We start from the raw sequence: 13,267 nt of genomic DNA on the forward strand, positions 1-13,267 counted from the left end.
CACGTAGTTATGATCTTCTAAACCAGCACAGAATATATGGCTTTCCACAAATCTAGCTACTACTTTGTGCATTTTATCCTCTTTCACCTATTAATAAAATCATGTTTTGTGGAGTTCATTCAGTGAAAACTTACTGACCGTCATTTTCTTCAGCTTCATTATTTTTCCATCTGAATTCCAAAGAACTTAACTAATTGAAAATTTTGAATGCAAGTTTCTGCTATATTGTCCAAACTATAGTAAAAATCCGTGCACCTGTTTAGAGAAAGGAGGATGTTAACATTGCTTAGTATTGCTTTACCTGCCTATTCAGTGGAATTCAGTGGAAAATAAAGACAGAAGCTGCTCCTCACTTCAGAAGCTGTAAAAAGCAAGGTTCCTTTTGCAGGGGATATAGTGGGATTTTGGTTCTGTATCAAAACACAGAAAAGGACCCCAGTGTGGAATTATCCTTTCCTGTACAATATTTATATCCTGGAATGTTTACCATCCAAGAACTCAACATCACTAAGTTGTCCACATTATGGTTCAGAGTACAACGACCTTAAACCTAGCATTCCTATTTCAACTGCAGCAGTTACATTGCTTTCATTTGTTTTGAGAAATACATCACTGCTCATCATCTTACAGTTGTTGTGTTCCTAACTATAGAATGAGTTCTGATCTGTGATCCACAAACTTGACACATGAAAACAACACAACTTAAAAAAAGGCTCCCTCATCAGGGAGCAACAGAAATTTCCACTTGCATATACAACCACTGTCTCAAAGGGGCATTAAGATAGAGATATTTATCCTAATGCTGCAAAACTGTTTCAAAAACAAATTATTCAAAGAAGAAAAAAGTAGCTGGACACATATTGACACCAAGATATTGCCCTCACACAATAAATGATCTACTGTTTGATCATTGCACCCACAGACATGAAGTTATTTCATGTTGTGAATAGAACAAATATATATATATATATATATATATATATATATATAAAACTTCATATTTAGAATAACTCCCAGGCACAAGGGGGATTTGTTATAGCCTCACTGGGATTCTAGGTTTATTAAACTATTGAATTAACTAGATTCACCCACGCATGCAGCTTATTCACCTGTGAGAAATTTGAGTAATACTTTTTTGCAGAATATGCAAGACCAGATTTTCAGCCAGCCTCCAGCCCAACCCTCATGTTTGCCCTTGTGAACGCAAAGTTACAGATGTAGATATTAATAAAACAGCCAATCAATTCATGTCAAAAAAAAATGGAAGTGCAATTATTTGTGGATGCAAACATTTATCCCTTAAAACACAGATCAGCGTGACAGATCAGAAATTTTATATGAACCAACAATACTTTCCTCCCCATTAACTCATATCAAAACAAAAAGAATGTAAAAGGAGTATGAAAAACCACAAGAAGAACAGCAGTATCTTGTATCATAGGGTTCATTTCATTTAATGAAATGAAGGTTCATCACCAGTACAGCATGTTCACAGAGATGCATGCACCATTTTAACCACAGTGCAATAAACAACATTCTAGTACAGAGCATGTTTTCCTTCATTGTTTTTCTGACTACTGTTATGTATACAGAACCAAACACGTATGTGATGAAACACAGCTTGAGAAATTCTACAGTCTCAGAGAAGACAGCAAAGACTAACATTTTGCAATCTGCAGATCTAAACAGACTGTAAGGGCTTTGGGATTGAACTCCTTCATGCATTGCTAGCATTTCTGAGATGGACCAGGATAAAGATCACATCATGGAAATGCACTGAATAAGTTCTGCAGCAGTCAGCAGGACAGAGTGACAGGCCAGTTGTAGAAAGCACAACAAGAACGTATAAATCCTGCGTCTATCAGCTGGGACAACCACATCTGACCCAAGGACATACCCAGACATCATTTCCCTGTTAAAACCCTTTTTGTATGCACGCACGTGTGTGCATGTGCTAGTTAATTTACTGAGATACCTGATGCTTACACTGTGCTGCTGAGTGGAGTTGCTGTACACACGTTCAAGCTTACTGTCATCACGGAAAATACAATTTTATACTAGAGGTGAGCCATTGTCAAGAAATTGAAGTAATAACAGTTATTTGGAGGAGAGAGAGTGAAGAGTGTGACTGAGGGACGTTTGCTCACTTGTTTTGAGAAAATGAGACCAGATTCAAATAAGCGTTGTTTCTCACATTGTATCATTTTCAGTTGAGTTCCCTGTGCAGGTCTTTGTGATGTCCAAGAAACCAACTACTAAGAAGTTAATTCTAAATTGTATAGATCCTAGCAAAAACCTTTCAAGAATAATGATATCAGTGCAATTTGTTACACTGGCATTCTTTACAGTTCAAGACTGCAGGAGAAGCTTAAGACAAAGTACTGTTTTTCAGAGAGAAGAAATAACAGAGGCACTGATGGGGGTGGAAGGGTTTTGTGAATTCCCATAATTGTTTAAAGTTAAAATTTAGGTATACACACAAATATATCCCAAAAGTGAACACAAAATACCTAGCTTGGATACCTTTGCAGCATGTTCTTTCTTTCACGCCTTCCATTTTCAATAGCATCCAAACATACTTCCCTCATTTATTCTATGGAAGCTTTAGTATTTTCCAGTTCTTCAGTACAGTATCTGAAAGAAAAGCTTCTCATCTATGCTACAAAACTTAATATTGGTAAATAACACCATTAAAAAACAAAACAAAAAAAAAAATCTCATTGGGCTCTTCAAAATAAAGTTTTAAAAAAGAAGTATAAAATCCTTTCAAATAACTTCACTGTGTACCACTGTATGTCTCAACTCCTTCCATGTGCATTACGTAATTCCATCATAATTACCATTAAACTCATTGAATCCAAAATATCTTAGTAAACATTTTCTGTTTAACAAGTCAAAGAGGAGACATTTACTCGCTAGTAATATCACAGACTACCTTACATACAGTTACTTGACAACCTGGGGAATTCAGAGATATCCCTGCATATCACAACTAGAAGAATGATATGTCATTCATAAGGTGTTTCACAACCACTATTCTAGACCCAGTTAATGCAGTGTATTAGGAAACATTTGGAAGATAGTTGTGCCTGTCATGAAAAGGTAAGTACAGATCTATCAAAAAACTCCTGTAACCTTTTCTGATTGGGCTATCAACTGCTTTGAGATCAATGAATTCTCAACATTCAGAAGTGAAAAACTGTCTCTCCACAAAACTTGCAAAAATATCTCTATATTCATCACATGGACACTCATCCAGGCCCTTACTCTGAAGTTTATGCAAGCCACAGTTCAAGCTCCCCTTATTTAAAGGGGCCTTTATCTGACTGAAGCTTTTGCACATCTCAGTGCTTGTTTTCAGTGTTACCTAAACATGTAAACGAAAACATTTCAACCTTTGTGTATGTAGGTGGAACAAAGTTCACTTGGCACCTGAAAAACTAGTGTCTGCAATTGTCTTTTATTATTGACAGTACTGAGAGCTCTCATTGAGAGGCTTGGGCTGTCTCTGAGTAGATTCCATAAACACACCGAATAGAGAGAGAGTTGTACTTCTGCTAAATAAAACACAAGGTAAAATTCTTACAAGCTTCCTATGATACTCATCAACACAGTGTCAAAGCACTTCTATTTATCACATGTGATGCTTCAAAAGCCCTCAGGGAAGAGCACACAGGCAAGACTGTTCATCTCTGCAACCTATGAATGCTCAGATACTGTGTCCCTGAGAGGTAAATTGAGGTTTTTACTAACAACCCAATAGACAAGCAGCCAAGTTAGAAGAATTGTTCAACAAGTCTACTGCCTATGCAGTACACCACTCTGGATATCAATAAAGTGACATCCACAAAAGTACAGAGAATTTCTTAGTAGCTTTGGTTATAATTATCATTATCCTTAGTATATAGATAAGAGCTGCGTAACATATTTCACTTTAAACAAAATTTCACATCTCCTTCTTTAGAGTGGAGATCAAATCAATGAGTGTTTTCATACACGAAGGGTGCATTCTAAATGGTGTCAAATTATCCCTCCTCTTATATTTTATTTGGGATCATGAGCCCTGAAGTCAAATAAAAATTACTATTTATGTACTTTTTTGAGTGAGACTTACTAGTCCATGGTGGTTCATTTTTAAGCCTTATCAGGAAACAGGTTTCAACTACTCAATTTTTAAACCTGTCTTCAACTTTACAGTACAGAAACATACAAGGTTAAATATAGGAATTAAAGCTGGAGCCTATTAGGAGCAGAGGCTACAAAAAAAAAAAAAAAAAAAAAAAAAAAAAAAAGAGAGAGAGAGAGAGAGAGTAAACCAATAGGACCAAAACTAAGAGCAACAAATTCAATTCTCAGCACTGCTCAGACACAAATTTCAAATTTTATCCCAGGTCCCAAAGGAAGTGCATATAAATAGGCATTACAGTTCAAAAGGAGGAAGGCAGCAAGGAAAAGGCAAAAATAATCCACTGATTTCAAGAGTTAAAATATTTAGGGGAAATCCAGTACTTGCAAAGCACTGCAAAAATGAGGAGAGTGAGTTGTCCTCAGAATAGAATCATATAAGTATGCTAGGACCTCATGGAAAGGACAAGCTTTGATGCTATAGGCTCGGTTTCAAAGACACAGTGTTTATCACTGTAAATGCTGCTTTGGATATTGCAGAAATTGAGCCTCAAACAGACAAGACTCTCCCTGCTTCAGGATTTCATGTTCTGTCTGACTAAATTGCCAACTTATCTGCTGGCAGATCCTAGGACCTTCACCTCCACTTCTGCTTTATCATCAACACTGTGGATTTAGCAGCTCCAGTCTGGTCATGTTCACAAGGCAGCTGGCTTTCAACAAACCAAGTCACAAACGTCACTCAGTCCAAAGCAGTTGGTTACTTCTCCTTTTCATCATGCACCTCCAAAATCAAATATAATCTTAGAAGGCTTTATAAAAATGGAATGCAACTGTTCAAAAGATATATATATATTTTTCCCTTCAGACCTTCTTTTGGGATCTGCTCCCTCCATGCTCTGCAGTGGACTGAATTTGGCTCTGAACAGCTTCACCAACCCATTCAATACATTTCTTATTAACATCTCTCACCTCCAACTGCTGTTGCTTGGTATGATGAGAGAATTGACAGATTAGACTTTTGGATAATTACATTTATTATACTGCCTTCTTTTGCCATCCTACAGCTTGCTCTCCTCCCTTATTTCAGAGATCTTTCTATGCTCTCATAGAATATATTTATTACTTTCCTCTACAGATCTCCCACAGGCAAAAAGTAGGTGGATTGGTAGTTATGAATTAGTCTTGGCAGTGCTCTTTTACCTCCCTAGATGTGGTAGAGAGTCACAACTACTTTTACAATTCTCTCATCAAATAGGATGTAAGGAACAGTGACTAAACTGAGTAGGTTTCCTGGTGAACAACTTTTTGACAGGTTTCTTGTTTTCTGACAACATCCATCATCCGAGCATCTTGCAGGCTTTACTAAGGTTAGACTCTTGAACTACTCTAAGTCAGGGAGGAGTGCTCCTACCATTTCATTCATAAGGATTGAAGTCTGAAGATGTTGAGAGACTTACAAATTCAATTAAAGCAGGAGAGATTAATTCTGACACCTTGTCCACTGCATTAAGTATTGAGACCAACAGTTTCCTACTCCATGCAAATTATACATGCCTGAAATTAAACAGTCTTCCATCTGCATGTATTTGCCACCCACTTACATCAAATTATCTAAGACTGTTTTACATCACACCTCCCAAAACCTTGTCTTTGCCCTCCATGCTTGGAATTTCAATGTTGTGATATGTACCTCATATCTGATTGTGCTGTTTTAGGTTTTTCTCTTCAGCAACAGCTTTAGGTTAGGATGAGCAGCTGCATTTTTGAAGGAATATCGTTTGTGAGTCAAAATACTGGGAGGCATCTTAACGGTCTGAGAAATTATGAGGGCTGTTCTGAAGGTAATGCCTCCTATTTTATTATGTCAGTCCGCAACAACAGAGATGGATGCTGGTGTTACAGTAGAGGTTGAACTTTCACACCAATACTGCATTACGTTCTGTTCTGTGTGATGGATGGCAGCAGAGGGGCAGTCTGACAAAATGGCATCTGACACGGAAGTGCTTATGAAGTACAGATGTGCCACTGAATTCCTCCATGTAGAAAAAATGGCACCCATTGACATTCACTGACACTTGCTGAATGTTTACAGAGACCAAACGGTTTGGAGCTCAGCGAGGCAGTGCATGGTACGTTTCAGCAGTGGTGATTGCAGGTCATCACTGCCAGTGTTACAAGCATGGCACGCAGGCTCTTATACATTGTTGATGAAAATGCATAGCTGATGGTGGTGACTCTGTTGAAAAAAGCAGGGTTTCATAGCTGAGAATTTGCTATATCCAATAGTGATATTGTGCTCTATCTGTTGTCGTTTCCATGGAAATAAGTAAGAGGCATTGCTTTTGGAGCAACCTATGTAAAAAACAGTAAAACACTAAAATCTTCTAAAAGGAAGACACTGACTAGTTCCTTTTCCCTCCACCTTGTCCTATTTTTATTTTATTGGGTGTATTAAGGCACATATAATTATTATGACTTAATAAGCTAATATACAATATTATTTATAGCTGGAAATGCCTATAGCTTTGGCATTTAATTTCTTCCATAACTGTCTAAATACTGACACAATTAGGTTATGATGCATGGGTATTTCTGCTTACTGGAAATCTGAGAGCAAAACGGCTCTACATTTTGAATGGGCTCATAAATATAGATTGAATTTAATTTTTTAACACAGAGAATCCATTTTCCCTTTGTTTGGTTGGTTTGGTGGCTGCTTGAGAGAAATATTTTCTATAAATATTTTTGTTTTGTACAACTAATTAGTCCATATATCAGCACATGGTAATATGGCAGAGATTACCCTCAAGCCAATAGAGAGCAACTGATTGAATATACTTACCTTCTCCACAATTTATCTATCTCTAATGTATCTGTATTTTCTTCTTCTGTTTTCAAATACTATCTTGCTTTCCCCCCCTTTCCCATTCTTCAAATATAAACGGCAACTTCCCAAGTTTGAATACTTACTACTAAGGACCAGATTTCTCCAGTGTTTTCTACCACATGCAGTGATGAGCTGACAAAGTACATAAATGAACAATAACCAGATAATCATGGATTGTTTTGATTCTGTAGTAGAATTTTTACATGCTTTCCATCTTTACATTTTTTTATTAATGTCACTTATTGGTATTAAAACGTGCCAGTTTTCAAGCATAAACATGTATCTAAGTGTGGAGAGGAAAACTACAAATGTAAAATCCCCGTAACAGCTGTCAAAGACTAATTTAGAAGTCAGTTCAGAATGGCAAACTTTCAAAAAAAAATTAACATAACTAAGCACTTGCTCAACTTGAAGTATCTATTTTAATAACACTGAAGATAATTTAAATGCATTTTTCTTCCTAATCTATAATATATACAGAAAACAAGTGGAAGTGGAAAGAGGACAAGGTAACCTCCTATCCCTTAACCACATCTTGAAGGAGGAAACAAACTGTCAACACAGTATTAGAAGAGACAGAACTCTAATGGACATGAAGTATATACTCTCTTGGCCATTTGGATTCATTCTCCACAGACTGACCAGACTGCATTCACTCACAACCTAGTGCAGGTCCATTGAATGCAAAGGAAAGCCTTAACTTGATTTCAGCAGAACAGAGTCAGGCTTTAAATTCTCCTGAAATATAATTTCAGGATAGGAAAAAGTAATCCCTTAGGCATTATCTCTCTGATCCTACTTTAATCTGCAACATTTGTACAGTTCCTTGCACCATTTATTGTGCATTATTCTACTGCAGCACTTCAATTATTCTCATTTCAATGTTTCCACAGACCCAGCAGTTCTGGTGACAAATGTCTTAATTTTAACAGCTGGTCGGTGTGGAGGCACTATTTCTATCCAACAGAGAAAGGAACTCCCTAGCTGAAGCTGTTTTCACCAACAATTTGTTTGCCAGCAGCATGTTTTCCTGTTTAATCCATGTTAACATTTTGTTCAGAGTTATCCTAACTGGCATGTATTCTATCTGATAAACATCTCCTCTTTTCCCTCACGGAAACATTATTTATTTATGACATTATTGTTACAGACAACTAAACAGCCAAGAGGGAAACACATTTGCTTTTCTACAAATACCTGCACATGCTGTTAAACCCGCATCATTTTTCTACAGAAACATACAAAACTTGGTAAAAGGTTTCCTAGCATTCTCCACATCCACTGAGAACAAGGAACAGACACAGATATGTGCAGTAGTACAGAATCAGCAGGAGCTGAGAACTAGAAGATAAAAATAATGACATTGCAGGTTGCTAGTTTGATATGAGAAACTTTCTCCTTTCTGATCCAGGTTTCATGACTCTGTGACAAACAGGCCCATTTATATAACCCCAATGACCCCACATGACCCTATATACCCCCAAGACCAAGAGCTGCTTTCATTCATGTTCTCCACATCTTTATCAATATAACTACTTCTGCATTATTAGAAAAGCGATGCCCAACAAACGTAAGTTAACACCAAGTAGTTTGTGCTTGTGGCCTCTGCAGGCAGCTTCATGAATGAGGTTGAATTAAGGAGAAGACAGTTAAATGCAAATTCTCAAAGTGCCCAAAAAGGAAATACCCCCGAGTAAATTCACACTCAGTTCATCAATTAGTACCATACGCTGGATCTTTGGTGACAGAAACACATAACCATTTACAAAAGAACAGAAAGATCTCTTGTTCAAAACACCATTGAAAGCTGTAATTGGTCACCAGTACTACTCTACACAAAACCAAGACCAGCAGATGCCCACTTCCTTGAAGATCCCAGTCCATCCAGGGTCTCTACCTTTATCACAAAGATATTTGTGTACCTACTTTTTGGTTTCCCACTCTTGATGCTACTATATGATCTCTGTCTCAAAGTACAAGCTTCTTTAGCACACTCATATCTTTAAACTAAGTGAAACAGCTTAAGACATAGCACTTATCCCAAATAATTATTACTTGGCATTTACTACATTCTTCTCACTCTGGGTTCAGACAAAAAGAAATGGTTTCTGCAGGAAGGCTCAAGTCAAAGGAGCAAACAGGACAAAACAACAAGAAATAGACTTCACTGACTGCAAGACAGAGGTAATCCTTAATGACAGATTCATTTTCTTGTAATATTTACGTAAGTAATATATATAAAGGATGCTCCAAAAGTACTGCCTCCTACTTTATTGTGCTGTCTCACAACAACAGAGGTAGAAGTCAGTTGTGTGGCAGTAGAGGCTGAGCTTTTTCATTAAATTTTGTTGCCATATGACAGAGAGCAGCAGAGGAGCAGTCTGACAAACTGGTATCTAACATGGAAGCGCATACTATGCAGACGTATGTCACCAAATTCCTCCATGCAGAAAAAAATGGCACCCACCAATATTCACTGACACTATTTGAACATTTAAGGAGATGAAACAGTGCATGTGAGCACAGTGAGGCAGTAGGTGGTGCATTTCAACAGTGGTGACAGCATCTGTGGGCCACCTCCACTATTACAGTTTATTAGAGTCAAGGCAAGCAGGTTCTTGTTCATCACTGGAGAAAATGCACAGCTGTGGTGCAGCCAGTTGGTGACTACATATAAAAATAGTGTTTTGTAACTGAGAATTTATCCAACAGTGTTATTGTGCTCTTTGTTTCTGTTGTAGTTTCCAAGGAAATAAATAGGAGGCATTACTTTCAGAGTGATCTACACACTTAAATGCATTGAAAATAACTAATTGGATATGCATACATGCTTGTATTTTAATAGTATTTGTTACCTGAACAATTTGTAGGGCTTACCAAATATTTATATTGTGTTACATAGGAAAGAGTCTGCATAATATATGCACATACATAGGTAATAACTGCATTTGAGCATCTAATAACCTGCTCATTTGCAAATTGCTAAGTTAAATTATCCTTATCCTTTGTAGTTTTATCTCAGCTAAAGGAAGTTTTTTAGGCTATCACCAGCTTTGTAGCATATAAGATTTAGTGACCTTCTAGAGCACCTCATGAACAGTCTGTTTCCATCAATATAAACCTCTGCAACAAAAGCAACACATCTTGGTCATAATAAATACAAAACTCATGAGATATTCCTCTCTACTCAGAATGATGGCCACAGCTTACAGAAAGCAGGATAGCAGGAAGCCTAACACAAAACTCAGTGCAGGCCCTAAACTTGTACACATATCCACTGTCCATGTCAAGTTTATTACCTAATGTTCCTGTCACTATGAGCCAATGCCTTGACTGTAGTTACACATGGTTACTAAAACAGAGAAAGGTCTGCACATCCAAAAATGCACCCCTCAGGGGCTGAGATTGTAAAAGTGCAAAGCAGCCACTGCATCACCTCTTAGCCAGGGACCACAGGAGGGATCACTACCACCAGCAGAGCAGGAGACAGAGCACTGCCGGTCATCACACAGACAGAGGTTACATGAGAGGGTCAATAATGCAGACAGTAGAAATAACTGTTGGCAAGTCCAGGGAAGGAATGAGTGTACTTTTCAAAAACTTCACAAGAAACTATGATTAATATAGAAAAACTTTGGTTTAGCCATTAATTACTTTTCTCTTTTTTTTCCTGTTGAACTAACACCACTGTTTCTGGGAGGTCACATTGCTGATCAAGATGTCTCACCTGCTTAATGTCTCTCCGCTAAATTGGATGAAGTTTGAAGCAAGTATTACAAAAAATGTATCTTTTTCCTCCACAATACGACTTCAAAAAGCACAAATTATTTCTAACATACATCTAAACTTTCCGTGCTTCTAACAATACTGTGCAAAAAAAAGGTTGTGGTGGTTCTAAAGCCTTCTTAAAGTCATGTGTTGGCTGCATTTTCAGAGCCATTACTTCCATAACTCCACACCCACTGCAGACACTGGGGGCAGTGACTGCAAAGACAACAGGCAAAGCTCAGAAACCTTGCATTCAATGCACAGAACGTGGCTGCATGCAGGCTTTTTACCTAAATACGTCTTAGCATAAAACATTACAGGCTGAGAGTTTCAAAACATCCAAACAAAAACTTGTATCAAAATCTTTGGGCTTCAGAAGGAGCCGATTGATGGGCTTCTTTAGGTGCCTTTGAAAAGCATTGATTTAAAAATTACCCTCTTCATCATTTTTATCTCTCTATATACACATGTATGTATAAATAAATACACACAGCATGCTCTTAACTGCAGTTCTGCTCCACGTTCAGGTTAGCCTGCCATCCTGCGGCGACAAGGAGAACAACACTGTTCAACCTCACATCTGTACGCCGTCTGGATGCATGCAAGCATGCTAATGTCTATATAATTTAGGCAAAAACAAAACAGCTCTTGAGCAACGCAAGACAATTATTTCACTTAATTAGATGTGGTGGGGTCTCGTGTATGCTGATTAGACAAGCTGGTATAGAATTCTAAAGGCAAACAACCGTTACAAATTAAGCAGAGTTATTGTTAACTAAACTGCAGCAGGTAATGCTTCGCTCAAAACTGTATTGCTATCTAATCTGAAATAAGAATTGCCAGGGTAGCTCCAGTAGGCGTTCTCATCTTTTCACGTTAACTATTGGTTGGATTTTTCCCATAGGGAGCAACCCGCTCCTGCTGCAAGAGCAGAACTTCCATGCAGTGGACAAGAGAAAAAAGTCCCAACAGACAGGAAGACAAATGACTAAGGGAATTGGTTTTGCTCATACACACAGGAATAGCAAGGATAGGTGGGTAGCAGTGAGAGGGGTGGGGGTGTCACCCAACCAAGAAGAGCAGCTGCTCTCACTTTTTCTTAAAAGGTGAACAACTGATTAATTTTAAAGAAAAGCAACTTTCCTATCAGAAGAAAAATCCTCCTTCTTTTAGGAAGATTTGCTGCACTGTCTGAAGAGGCTCAACACTCACCTCCCATTCTCCTTTTTGGCATAGAGAAGAACAATCAAGCAATAACACAGAGAAAATAATTTGTGCAGTTTGATTAGTTTCTACACCAGATGTTCCCACATATATACACATCTCCCCAATATTCTTCCTCCAGCCAAGAGTGTGTGCAGCTGGTACTTGTACAGTCAACACCAAAGCTATTTCACAGACATGTTAGCAGAGACAGATCCCACCACTTCCCCAGGGGCCTGCTCCCTTTTCCATTGAAATTAAGGCATCATTGTGTTCATTCTCTTCAGAGAGCACCAGAGAAGTTGCTGGAAAAAACATCTGCTGCTCTGTTACACACCTGTGCTTGTTCCTCTCTCAGCCTATGATTTCCATTTTACTTATTCCTTCAGCTTTCTTGCTGGCACCATAAGGCACTGAAGCTGTTCTGCTGACCAGTTCTGGACTTTCATTCTTCATAAAGTAGGTTCCAGTGGCAAACCTTTACATAAAGAGTCATAACAGATAAGAACTGTGGCTTTTTCATTAATTTCAGGTTTTAACATCCACAGATTTCTAGAAATGGCAACTATAAGGCATTTCATGATTGTGACTTAATAAAACCTTAAATCTGGTACAAGTGTTCCCAGATGAAAACAGCAGTTTCTACTAAACACCCCCAGGGCAATCCCCAGCTCATAGAAACATCAACATGATGAGAAATTCTAAAATTCTAAATCACCTGCCCATTTTTTAAAAACTTTCCTACTTATTATTGACAGAAACTATTTTATAGCCTTGGAGCTTTATATTCAGTACTAATTGCTCTGGATTCAAGTGAGAAGTTCACTGTAAAATGCAGAAGGAAATTATGAGGTTATATACCTTTTCCCTTCCAAGATCAATTTGCCTTCATGACTCTGTTTCTTGTTACAGAAGACAAACACATGGGATTCTCTTTGATGGAGAACTTATGCATTCTTCATGGAAATTAAAGGTGATCTGAGGTGGATACATGTTGGTGGAGCAGAAGTAACAGCTAAGATGAAATCATCCTATAGGCCAACAGCTTTGTGCATGGGGATTTTTTTTTACCAGGAGGTTCTCAGGGTTTGCATCTGACAGGCAGTCGTTACAATGTGCATGATCACTTTCAAGATCACATTAAAGATAACTAAAGGGGTCTGGTTATCAGCTGAATGCAGCTACTCTCCCAAAGAGGCATTTTTAATGCTTAGGCGTCAGGTTAGCTGGATGACCTTAGGTCATCTAAAATCATAAGCACAATTTTATGAGGCAGAGGAC

Source organism: Coturnix japonica, chromosome 8, assembly GCF_001577835.2.
Source record: "Coturnix japonica isolate 7356 chromosome 8, Coturnix japonica 2.1, whole genome shotgun sequence".
NCBI lineage: Eukaryota > Metazoa > Chordata > Aves > Galliformes > Phasianidae > Coturnix > Coturnix japonica.